The sequence below is a fragment of the Trachemys scripta genome, chromosome 8 (genome assembly GCF_013100865.1).
Source record: "Trachemys scripta elegans isolate TJP31775 chromosome 8, CAS_Tse_1.0, whole genome shotgun sequence".
Taxonomy (NCBI): Eukaryota; Metazoa; Chordata; order Testudines; family Emydidae; genus Trachemys; species Trachemys scripta.
The window spans coordinates 82,991,526-83,004,644 of record NC_048305.1 but is presented as its reverse complement, the minus strand read 5'-3'; the positions used below and the strand labels follow the sequence as shown (position 1 = coordinate 83,004,644).

Sequence of the window (13,119 nt, the reverse complement as noted above, 5' to 3'; positions counted from 1 at the left end):
TGCATGAATCACCACCAAGTAACGAGACAGCAATGTTCTGCACTGACTGACATTTTTGAGTGGTCTTCATGGATAAACCCAGTCAGAGCACATTACAGCAATCAAAACTAGAAGTTGCATAAGCATGGATAACTGCAGCAAGGTCTAGTCTTAGACAGTTCTACTATATGGATACACAGAGGAAGCAGGGGAGCCAATAGGATTCCTTGATTATGAATGTTATAAAATTGAGGGAAAATCAATGGGACAGGAGCGACCTATGCTCTTTTCAGTCCTTAGCAGACCAGCACCACTTCTCTTATGTGGACTGAGGTACATCTCTCTCTCACACACATTCTCTCTCTCTCTCTTTCCCCACCTCTTGAAATGGCAGCATTCCCCTATATGCACGTGCTGAAGAACCTTCTGGATGAAAAAATGAAAGATGATATAAAACGGAAGTTATTTTAATGTTTATTATTCTTTTTAGATTATAAAAAATGCTGTAGTGTTTCACATTAAAATATGATGTTTTAATGAACTAATACAAATGCTACAGTTATAGATAGAACACAAGAAATGTGGCATGTATACAATAATTATTAATATTGTGGCCCGTTCCAAAATGTTCTCTGAAAAATTTAAGACCTGTGTTGTAAACTCTTTTGCCTGAGAAGGTTGTTAAATTTAAATAATACAATTGCATTGTTGGCTAGGCTGTATATTTTTGACAAAAACAAAGAAACCAGCAGAGGCATGCTAAAGTGGACTTTTGTTAGTTCTTATTAATGTGATGTCTCGGGTTGTGAGAACTTAGTTCAGGGGTGACCAAACTGAGCCTAAGAAGGAGCTTGCATTGCCAAAAAGCCACAGTAACAGGTCAGCAGCCCTCCCCGCCCCCAGTCAGCTCTCTCCCTCCCCCAGTATCTGCCACCCAACAGCAGCACCGCCAATAAGCACGTAACCCTCCATCCTTGTGCCTCCCGCCCGCCACAATCAGCTGTTTTGTGGTGGCTTGGGGGAGGGGAGGAGAAGCAAAGGCGCGGCTGACTCAGGGGAAGGGGCGAGGGCCTTGGGGAAAGGAGTGGAGTCGGGCCGGGGCCTAGGGCAGAGCCAGGGGTTGAGCAGTGAGCACCCTGTAGCACATTGGATAGTTGGCATCTGTAGCTCCAGCCCCGGAGTTAGCACCTATGCAAGGAGCCGCTTTTTAACCTCTGAAGAGCCGCATGTGGCTCCGGAGCCACAGGTTGACCACCCCTGGCTTAGTTAAATCCTCCTGGTGGGAAGCGCTCTTCTGTAAGAAAAACAAAAACAAACCAAACAAAAAAACAAAATCACACATCTTCAGGCTAAGAAAAGCTTCATTGCAGTGGCTAGTTCTTCCAAAATATGCTCATTCTGAGCCTGATTTCACTTGCACTGCTGGAAATCAGAGTAACTCTGCCCTTACACCAGGGTAGAGCACAATCAAACACTCTTGTTCTAGTGCTGCCCTAGCAGATCCTAGGCCAGATCCACAGGTGGTGTACATTGGCATAGCTGCATTTACTTCAATAGATGTAGATTGATTTACAGCAGCTGAGGATATGTCCCTCCATCACCAGTGATGCAAAGCACATAGCCAGTACAGTTTTTAAAGGAACAGATTTGAAACAGTATTTTCCACACACTCTCCATTCCAGCCATGGCCTCCCATCTGACCGTTGATTAAGTAAATGATTTCTTTCTATTTTTGAGGGGGGAAAAACAACAACAACAACAAAAACATCACCTCCTTTTGCCCTCCACACCCACAGCTGCAGAATCCCACCTGGATTAAGAAATTGATTTATTTAAAATAAACACATTGATCTTCTTTGCCCTTCCCCAGGCTGCACATTTTCACTTCCTATCCCCAATGTTTTCCTCCAGTTCTCAAAAATATTTCATATTAACCCCCCACATGTCTCTGGGTGCTCTCTTCAATGCTGTATCTGCTGTTCCTCTGTGTCAATTTCTTTCAGCTGGCTTTTCAGAATGGGACCAGACATAAGCGCTTATGATGTTAGCAGCAGGCTCTCTGCTGGCTGAAGCAATAAGATAAACAGGGTCAATGCAAAAGAGATTTAGATACAAACCAGCAGTGGGCTTTTTGGAAGGGCTTTGCTGGTCAGAAATGAAATCTCGGGTGAACAGCTCCAGGCAGCTTTGTTGTGTAAGAGTGGCTTCCATGATTGAAACAGGTTATGTCACACACTGCTAATAGCATGAAACTGACTAATAGTAATAATGAGGAAGAAATTACCTATGGGTCACTGTGACACGAAGAAGACTGGGAAATGAAGTTTCAAGACAAAGAAGGAAATTCAGATATTATAAAGATAGGATATATCCTCTCACAGAACACCCAATATTTCAAAAGAATTATCATTTAAATGATGATGAAATATTTATATTGCTGTAGCACCTAGAGGTCAAGGACCCATTATTCTAAGTGCTGTACAAATATAAAGTTAATGACAGTCCCTGGTCATAGTGTTTAAAATAAAATACAAAAGGAATGAAGAAGCTATAAAGTGCGGACATGCTATTAAGGAGCATGCAGTGAATGTAAAGGATCAAAACTACATTGGCTGGCTTTATACTCAAGAATCCTAAACATTTAAATCTCTAAAATTTACTGCTTAATTGATTCATATGACAAACTAAAAAACTAATTTATTATCTGGGACCTAAAGACCATCCTTTGAAATTTTAGGGGCTTGAAATAATAAGATCATTTGAAACATGGAAATGAGATCTCCATGATTTTTAAAATGTCGTTGAGACTATGCAAAAAAAAAAAAAAAAAAAAAAGAGGTATTTCCTGGGTTGGTGTTGACCTGCTGACAAAGCTGAAGAGAATGAAGACTGGACCTCTTCATACAAGTATGAATTCAATTTGTTAATAAATACAAACTACTTTTCAGGAATGTGGGAAGGAAAGTCCATGAGGAATGACACATTGTCCTGAGCGCTGTGGCATGTGTATGTTCTGGCAGCCTATCTGAAAACACCTTGGACCCAAGGAGTTAAGACAGTCATGATTCTTCAGAAACATCTTAGGCATCTGTCATGGTTGTTCATAAGGGACACATTGTGATCACACTCAAGACAATTTTTTAAAAGTCAGTAGATTACTTCTTCTACGGGCTGAAAAACTGTATTATCATAGGAGGGAAAAGACCCAGTAAAAATGTTATGATATAAACTCCCCAAGGGGGGATTGGTAGTGCAGTGGCTAAATGCATTAGCCATTCACCTCCAAAGATCTGGGATTATGTTATTCATGAGAGTTTGACATTCCCACTATAGGTACACAGGTCCACTTCACAGCAAGAAACAACTGCACCATTTTGTCAATAATAGCAGGGCTGGCAACATCTGCTTCAGGGAGATGAGATCTAGAATAGCAAAGGTAGTGCATGTCACCATTAACTGGGGACCACAGGAATTGTGTATTGGTTTGCTGTCTTTTCTATGGTCATTCCAACCAGAAAATGGACCTAGTGAGGAGTAGTACCTACAGCACATTGCACTCCAATCAATAAATGCACAGGCAGGTAGATGACAATCTGCAGGAAATCTCTTGCCTGGAAAAGCAGAGAGAAGTCCTGGAAAGTGGTGTACTATCATTGCCTAAGAATTGGAAGCACCTGTTTCCTTTGGCACAATGAGCTGAAATGGATATTGCAGCTAGTTAAATGTTAATCTGTTTCATGGAGGAGATCGCAATGCTATTGCCAACGGAACAATGCTCTTCAAGAGCCTGATACAAAGCCCACTGATGTCAAAGGCAAGACTCAAAGTGATTTCAGTGGGCTTTGGATCAGGCCCCAAGCAGTGAGAACCAGCAGCATATTTCGCTGCCCCTAAGAACTTGTCCACTTCATGGGCTTTCCAATGCTTCCAATAGTTCAGCTATAATAATATACAGACAGACTTACTATTCAGTAACAGCTCTCAAGGCCCCACATACAGCTACTGAAGTCTCTCAACACCCCTTTAGTTTATTATCCATATTTTTCATTATTAGCTAAAGATGAACAAATGGGAGATTGATAATTGTGCACATGTGCAATACCATATTTCATGAATTTGATCTAGGCTGAAATATTCCCACCAGTGAAGACAGCTTTGTATAGTAAAACTGGCAATCTTCTCTTCCTGTGTAAAATTTAAACAATTCAGTATTATGATTTTGCCCAATATAGACATTTGATTTTTTTTCTCTGAAATATTTCACCATGCTTCAAATGTAAGCAGCTGAAGTTTTACTTAAATTGCAGCTCTGTAAGGTAACAATGTATAAATGGCATCAGTGTGTGTGTGTATCATATTTATCATTTTCCAGGCTCCATTTCAGGAAAGAACTTGAATATATATCTAAGGCTATGTCTATACTATAAGCTAGGGGTGTGATCCCTCTGTTTGTATATGCATAGTTGCACTTGCATTGACCATAAGCAGGGATCGGCAACCTTTGGCACGTGGCCCATCAGGGTAAGCACCCTGGTGGGCTGGGCCGGTTTGTTTACCTGCCGCGTCCGCAGGTTCGGCCAATCGCAGCTCCCACTGGCCGCGGTTCACCACTCCAGGCCAATGGGGGCTGCGGGAAGCCGCAGCCAGCACATCCCTAGGCCTACACTGCTTTCCACAGGCCCCATTGGCCTGGAGTGGCGAACCGCGGCCAATGGGAGCCGCGATCAGCCGAACCAGCAGATGCGTCAGGTAAACAAACTGGCCCAGCCTGCCAGGGTGCTTGCCAAAGGTTGCTGATCCCTGAGCTAATGTGAGTACGAACAGGAGTGTAGCAATGGTAGGACTAGTAGCAATGGCGGAGGCAGGCCTTAGTCATCCAATTATGTACCCACCAGTTTTGAGGCATATTTGTACTCGATATGGCTAAGCCATGCCTCCCTCTGTCACTTCACATGCTACCATGGCTACATTACTGTTTAAATTCATGCTAGCTCATTGAGTGTGACTGTGAGTATGTGTAGGCAAGTGGGGCAGAGACTGCTAGCTCCCAGTATAGAAGACTGAAGTCAGTGGGACTCTTCCACATGTAATAAAGTGCTTTTGGCAAATCGTGGAGTGTTTTCCTGAAGACGAATCATAAATTGGGCAAAATCATCATGATATATCTGTAAGCAGAGTCAGGATGAGCTCTACCCTGACATCTGGTGGTGAATTATGGCGAGTGTGGAAAAGAACTCCAGGGGCTGATCTTGTTTGCATAGGCACACCCACTCGCCTGGCATGAAACCACAGCAACTCAAAGTGGTTACTTTGGCTGGTGTGGGATCCCCAGTTTCTCTGTTATTGGGGCAGGAAGAATAAAGTTTTGTTACCCTGATTCTGTGAATCAAGGCCAGTGGAACTGTTGTATGGCAGAAGGACTGAGTGAGTCATTCACCATTACCTAGGAAGCATTTGCTTGTCAAGGGGCATGGGTTACAAAACCCAGTGAATTGAGAGAGGTTGGGGGCAGGTATTGGTACCTGGTGGTGTGGGTCCCTTTTGTGGGCCTGAAACACCAATTGCACCTCCTCCTCTCTCCACTGTCGAATGTCAGAGCTAACTTTGATTCTCTTAGGAGTCTAGTTACAGGCTGCTGAGCTGAGTTCACTTTGGGCCAATAGTGCACCAGCACTGGGGCTCCCCTACTAAGAACTGAAATCACTAAGAGCTGAAATCACAAAAGAGCTAAAGCTATTTAAGAACTGAGATCACTGAGGCTGTGTTAACTAGTGGGGGAGCCTGAAGCTATTTGCTAAGCTAACTTAGCTTAGCGGAGGTGAGCGGAGCGGCTGGAGGAGCAGCTAGCAGAGCCTTGTGGGAGCTGCCCACGGGACGACTGGAGCGGAGCGGAGTGGCGCGGCTCGGCTCACAGGTCGGTGAGCGGAGCAGAGCAGCGCGGCTCACAGGTCGGTGAGCGGAGCGGAGCAGAGCAGCGCGGCTCACAGGTCGGTGAGCGGAGCGGAGCAGCGCGGCTCACAGGTCGGTGAGCGGAGCGGAGCAGCTGCCAGAGCAGTTCGTGGGACGGCAGGAGTGGGACTGCGGGTGGAATGGAGCAGTTCGTGGTGAAGGCTGCGGTGGAACCCCACGGAGAAGCAGCCGGTTGGCCTCGGATCACGTAAGGTGCCCCTTAACACCCTGCTCACCCCCCCCTTTGAACTCTGGGGCTGCACTGATCATGGACAGAGACTTTGGGGGGTTGTCGGACTTTTGTGATTCTTGGGTTGCTGGACCCAAGAGACTTTGGGATTGGTGGACTTTTGGGACTTTGGTGATTCTTGGGTCGCTGGTTTCAAGAACCAATGGGAGAGGACATGGCCCAATTTGCTGGGGTGGGTCTTCGCTCATGGTTTGGTCTAAGAACTCTAGTTCTGGTGTTTTTCCAATTTAATGCTGATGTTGTTTACCTCATGTTATTAAACATTTTCTGTTACACTCAGACTCCGTGCTTGCGAGAGGGGAAGTATTGCCTCGTAGAGGCGCCCAGGGGGTGGTATGTAATTGTCCCAGGTCACTGGGTGGGGGCTCGAGCCGGTTTTGCATTGTGTTATTGAAACGGAACCCCTAGATACAGAACCCGGCCCTTGTTGCTGCCAACTTAGATGGGCAGAAGGGTTACATATCATTTAATTTTGTGTAAGAAAGGAAGCTTGCTAGTTTTACTTTGAAAAGATGTGTTCTGTGCATGGAATATAACATTTCAATGTTACTTAAGTACACCCATAAAATTAAGCGAGTGATTAAGTGCTTTTCAATATAGGGATTCTTTTCTGAATTAGGGCATTTTGGTTTCCAGCTCAGATTTGCTCAGTTGACAGGAAAGACTTTGTTACTTATGAAGATATGTGAGAAGGCAAGAAGCCAACTTGACTTGCAGATGCCAGGTTTAGTTTGTAGGGCTGGTAATTAGGAGGGAAGCATATTTTACTTATAAATAGAACAAATTTGAGTTGGAAGATTTGACAGACTGTGAAAACGGAACCTCATGATACCCCTTTTTTCAGAGTAGAATCATCACAACAAATAATTATGGCCCTAGAGAGACCGAGTGATAGAATAAGAAAAAAGCTAAATACACTAGCTTGGATGAGTGAGGCAAAAGTGAGTGACATGCTAACCTTCTTAAAGTACTTGAGATTTTTAAGCATCAGAGAGGGAGGTGAAGGAATTCATATATTATAGTGGTAGGCACCAAAGGGACAGACAGATTGTCTAGTGTGGTAGAACTGGGGGTAATGAGATGGACTAAGCAACATAAAATTTCAGCCGAATATCTGGAAAAATTATTGGATTACCAGTGAAAGTGGTGGGAGACACAGCACTTGGGATATTTAAAATAGACTTAAAGTACTTACAAATGTACTGTGAGAATTACGCCTTCACAGGTAGTGAGGAGGGGCAGATGACTTAAAAGGCCTTTTTCATCTCCAGTATCTATGATTCTATGATACAGTATCATGTAAAAATATGATTTTTCCCCTGCTGGTTTTCCTGGATGTGAGATTTGTATCCCCTCTCAGCCCAATTAGCAGGAAATGAAGGTTCATTGTATCTCTTAAAATAAATATGATACAAATCACAGCATTAACCATAGAGTGCCACTTCACAGTTAACATAAAATGACTCAAGATGGTAAATATTCAGTGCACTCTTTGACGATTTATCTTTTACAGTTTCCACTGACATTTATGGGAGTCACACAGTTAAAGTCCTGTGTGTTGTGCCAAAAATGTACCCCAGTGTGGCAGGGCATGTATGATCCATTCAGTGCAGCTTGGGACAGCTAAGAAATTACACAAAACATTACACTGTCATGACTCTTACTGGCATGCACACAAAGGCATTGTCCAGTGTGCATTCCTTGTGCCTTAGGGTGTGAGTGAGTGGGGGAGGAAGGTAATTTCCAGTTTGGGCAATGCCTGAGTCTCTCTACTCTCTGCAGAGATGAGCATAATTCTTGTTCTGTTCTTATTATAATGTTTCACTGGCTGTTTAGATGATACCAGAAATGTCAGAAATTTGCAAAATCTGGGAACTTACAGGTAAACAGAAATTCACCTTCAAAGAGCTGCTGTGATTGAGAATTGCATGTCTTCCTGTTTAGCTTGTGGCTTTTCCTTTTCTAAAGCATCAAACAAGTGCTTCTATGATGATTCTGTATCCTTCTTATATAGGAAAACCCTTATGATTTATCAATCTACAAGACAAAATGAAAGTTATTAGTAGGCTTCTCTCTGCTGCAATGTGCCAGCAGAAATATCTTTGTCACTAGAGGGCAGCCATCATCTGCTAGAGAGCCAAGGGAGATCTGCATGGAAATCAAGGTCTGATTGTAGATGCAGGGGTGTGATTCTGGATCAATGGGCTTTGTCTCAGCTGTGCTAATTTTCAACACAAGTAATAATCAACATTTTAAGTTTTTATCTAGGAATCAACAGTATGGCTTCTTGTGGCATTAGAGGCAGAATATTAAAACCTGTCAATGCAGATTGACCAGTGACATTGACAGTTGAAATTGGGGAAGGAGGGGCAACAGGCTCTGCAGTTTCAGTTAATGTACTCACTCCTCTTCCCGATTTTTCCATTGAGCTAGTTCTCAAAGCTGCTGAGAGAAAAGATTGTTAAACAACCACTCAAGATAACCACAGTATTGTCACATCCATTTGGAAAATCATACATCTTATCATGCATCCAGAACAATGGACAAAGCAAAACAATGAATTGTCAGTGTCACCAAGCAGGTCTTTCTTGCTCCCTTCCTCTTTAGCATCTGACACTGGCCACTATTGGCAACAAGCTACTGGACAAAAAAGAACACTCATTCGATGCGACAATTCCTGTGTACCCACGTACAGAGCTGGTGCTGTGCTGTATTCTGCTGTGCCACGTCTTTCTCATTGGCAGGACAATTGTTGGATGATCCTAATAGGCTATGCACCCAAATAATGAGCCTCTTCTTTCACCCAAAGCTTTATTCTGTGCTCAACTTTTTAGCTTCTGATTCATATAAAATGTTCAGAACTACCGGATTCCACTTGTCTTTTTACTTCTTTTCAGACTGCAAAACCCTGCAGTGTATTTGTGACAAAACAATCCCCAGTTTATCATTTACATGATGTGAACATATAAATGAGAATGAAAAATAATACTTTTGTGGAAACATGTATTTGCAATTCTCTTGCTTTGCACCACTGACAATTTTGTATTTTACAACCATGTTGCAAGGTATAAAATGATTTTACTGCTATTTACTGTGCCAGATGACTGCTCATGCTCCATCCCACATACATGGGTACATATTGCTTCTTGTGCATGCACAGTAGGTGACTTGATAAGATAGATGTTGATGCGTGCCTGTACACCAGAGGTCAAAAATTAAGCCTAGATCAGATCAGAATGGAGCTTGCCTATCTTGGAAATCTGCCTTAAGCTCTCTTTAAAATAAATTTCTGAACATCACATTTTATATCCAGTAATAAACAAAGCTTCAAATTTTCAGTGTTTGTGAGCTTAGGACAAGCCCATTAAAAATCAGTAAAGCAGACTGAAGTGAAAGGAGAAAATTAGCATAGCATTAAAAAAAAAAAACCAAAACACTCACAAAGAGCCTGATCCCATGCTTTATATTCAGACACAACTCCCAGTGGAGTACATTATATTGGAAGTGAATGCTAGAAATTTCTGGACTAGGAATGGGTGGAAGGTAACACTCAGAGAGGTAGACATAGCATTTGTGTTTGTATTCTTGCCAGTGGTATTAATCAGCAAGTGATTAAATACATGTCATATCTCGGGGTATGAGAAGATGGATTTTACACTCTGCTCACTTTGTATATTTTCAATCCTTGATGTAGGCCATCCCATGACTCAGTGATAACTGATATTAATCCACCTCTGATTTCCTAGGTAACTTAACATTTACTGAAATAGAGTGTCTACATGGGAAGTTATATCAGCATAGCTAGAGCCATTATTCTACTATTGCTATGCCAATCAATTTCTTTGTGTAGTCAAGCCCTAAACTTCAAAAGCACGTTGTAGGGGCATGCCCCTTGTGGCCGGTCATGGCCCCGTAGGCACATTACACTCAGCATTACTTGAATCTTTTCAGATAATTACCCAGACCAGATTAGTTTTATTCATTTGCAGGGTCTGGGTTAGTCACTCATTCTGCTGACGGTTAATCATAGACTCATAGACTTTAAGGTCAGAAGGGACCATTATGATCATCTGGTCTGACCCCCTGCATGCTGCAGGCCACAAAACCGTCCCTACCCCTTCCCTGGACTCTGCTGTTGAAGTCCCCAATCCTGTGTTTTAGTGACTTCAATCGGCAGAGACCCTCCTACTAGTGATCCCTGCCCCATGCTGTGGAGGAAGGCGAAAAACCTCCAGAGGCTCAGCCAATCTACCCTGGAGGAAAATTCCTTCCCGACCCCAAATATGGCGATCAGTAAGACCCCGAGCATGTAGGCAAGAGTCTCTAGCCTGGCCCCTGTTAGCCATTATACTATTTACGTACCATTGCTTGGTTTTCCTTGGCTACTATGTTTTACCATTAAACCATTCCCTCCATAAACTTATCTAACTTAATCTTAAAACCAGACAGGTCCGTCGCCCCCACCATTTCCCTCGGAAGGCCGTTCCAATATTTCACCCCTCTGACGGTCAGAAACCTTCGTCTAATTTCAAGCCTGAACTTCCCCACGGCCAGTTTATATCCATTCGTTCTCGTGTCCACATTAGTACTAAGCTGGAATAATTCCTCTCCCTCCCTTGTATTTATCCCTCTGATATATTTAAAGATAACAATCATGTATTTAGCTCCTCAAGTATACACCCATTCTGGGTCCACAAAAGTGTTCTGGTCACTTTCCTTCCCTGTACAGGAGGTCCCAGATCTTCTCCCAGAGCTGGGTTGGATTTTGGACAATCCCTCTTTCCCTCTCCTTAAGTCTCCTATGCTCAGCTCCTTGGAGCTGGAGTTGTAATTTAGCCCAGCTGCAGAGCCAGTGTCAGCTTCTCCTCCAGCTGGCCCTTTTCCCAATCAGTCCTTCCACCCTCAGACTGGGAGTGTTCAGCAGACAGCTACTGCTGTCTGCTCCCTACAGTATCTGCCCTACTAAGAAGGAGAAGGCAGCACTTATAGCCGTCCCTTTCTCCCAGATCATCCCCAATTTAGTTGGGAGAGAGGGAAGCCTTGCCCTGCCCTCTCTGCAAGTCCCCAGCTCTTTAAAGAAACTGTACCAGGGTGTGTCCCCCAAACCCTACTTACCCCGGGTCTGCTTCCTCTTGCTCAATATTGCCCAGGTCCTTGTAGCTATTATCAGACCTTTCAAATTTTAAAAACCCATGACAGGTGGCAAGGTGGAGTAATCTGTACAGCCCTGCTACAGGGGACTTGATTCCCAAGTGGAGTTTTCACTCACTGCTTCCGATTCCAAAGTTCTGATTCCAGTGCTGTTGCAGAAGGAGTGAGTGGAGTGAACCTCCTGCTCCTTCCACTCTGGATGCAGGGAGCAGTAAATCTGTGCAGTGGCAGGATCAGAGGAACCTCTGCAGAGAGCATTGTATACAATCTGTCCAAAGGGGCTCTCCCTCCGTGTGCCCCGTTGTGAAAGGTTTGCATATGAGAGGGGCAGACCACATGAGTCTGCAGCTATGCTGTCCCTCAGGAGTTTGCCTCCCACTTCCTCTGTGTCAGAAAGACTACTAATGGTTCAGGACTACAGTGATAGCCACGGAGGAGTTCCTGTCACTCATTTTCTGAGGAAAAGGGTACTTTCCCCTCGCTAGCCCTAGTTGAACTCCTCTGCACCAAGCTCAGATTCTCCTCCCTAACACCCTTGACAGTCATGCAGGAGAACAGAACAAGAGTAATGTCAGTCACTATTGAATTAAGAGATAAGCTAGTGCAAGGCCTGGGAACGTCTATGTGAGTGAAGTGTGAAGTCCAACACTCCAGACAGAAAAGCATAAGGTGTGTTTAATCAGTTGATAACTGATTGCAGTGACAAGTATGCAAAATAAATTACGCTATGTTCACCTCCTCTAGTATTACGGAACTGAACTCCCACTCATTCTCAATCCAACAATAACTAAAACATTCTCTTCTGCTAAAAAATGTACTAACCTAAGGGTATAAACTGCAAAAACAAAGAAAAAATGTCTTTCTTTGCAGAGAGAAACTTTTAAGTCAATTGTTCCCTCTGGAGAAAAATCAGTATTTTAGGGTTCCATAACATTACGTGATGCATGTTCAAAAGATTTCTAATATTTTATTTAGTTCTTTATTATTATCAGCCTTTACACACACAGCAAAGCTATGACAAAATGGGCTATGGTGGGTTTTTTTTATCTGAAACAAGTCCTACTTTAGGGGAAAAAAATAGAACTGTGTATTCTTTGCTCCTTCCCCGATGCAACAAGTATGCTGTAATCATTTAAAAAGATCTTTATAAAAGGTTATAGCTCCTCTGTAGTACGAGGGTAAAGGAGCAATTTACATATGCTAATCTCTGATTTTATGTATTCTAACATCTATGTAATATTTAATTATTTCTTCCTTCAATGTTGTATGGATTCAAAAACAATGTAGAAGAAAACAAACAAACAAACAAAAATTTCCACAGTTATCTTTATGTCCAGATGCTTAATGACATTTCATTCTGGCTTCTCACAGAAGAATGTGCTTAAGAAGCAGTTTTTAAAATGAAGGAACAAGCAATGTGTGTTTTATTACATCATCATAATGACTTTTTAGTCTGTCTTTAATCCTTCCACTCAACCAATAAAGTAATACAAACAAAGAAAAACCCTGCAGTATGAGCCTCTGTTGGTCTCAGAATCATGTGACCCGCTAGACTGGCCCCAAAATATGAAATGGAGGTTTATGATGAATTGAGAAGACCAGTGAAGGGCATTTCAAATACATTTCACAAAAAATAATTTACACACAGATGAGAGATGGGAAAAGCCTTTCCGTAAAATATGTTGGAACATGGCAGTGTAGATCTTTCAACATATTCCTACTGATGTACATTACATGTATGTGCCTGCATATGTTCACTAGTTACATATCAGATGCAACCGTCTGTGTAA

The 13,119-nt window shown here is 42.9% G+C and overlaps 1 long non-coding RNA gene across 1 annotated transcript; it reads right to left on the bottom strand.

Moving 5' to 3' along the window:
• Positions 1-1,190: 1,190 nt before the first annotated feature.
• On the bottom strand, positions 1,191-11,619 carry LOC117881168. The gene is made up of 3 exons (XR_004646721.1): positions 11,294-11,619; positions 8,059-8,215; positions 1,191-1,273 (listed from the first exon to the last, which is right to left on the bottom strand). It is a non-coding gene; the product is annotated as an uncharacterized LOC117881168 (long non-coding RNA).
• Positions 11,620-13,119: the final 1,500 nt, after the last annotated feature.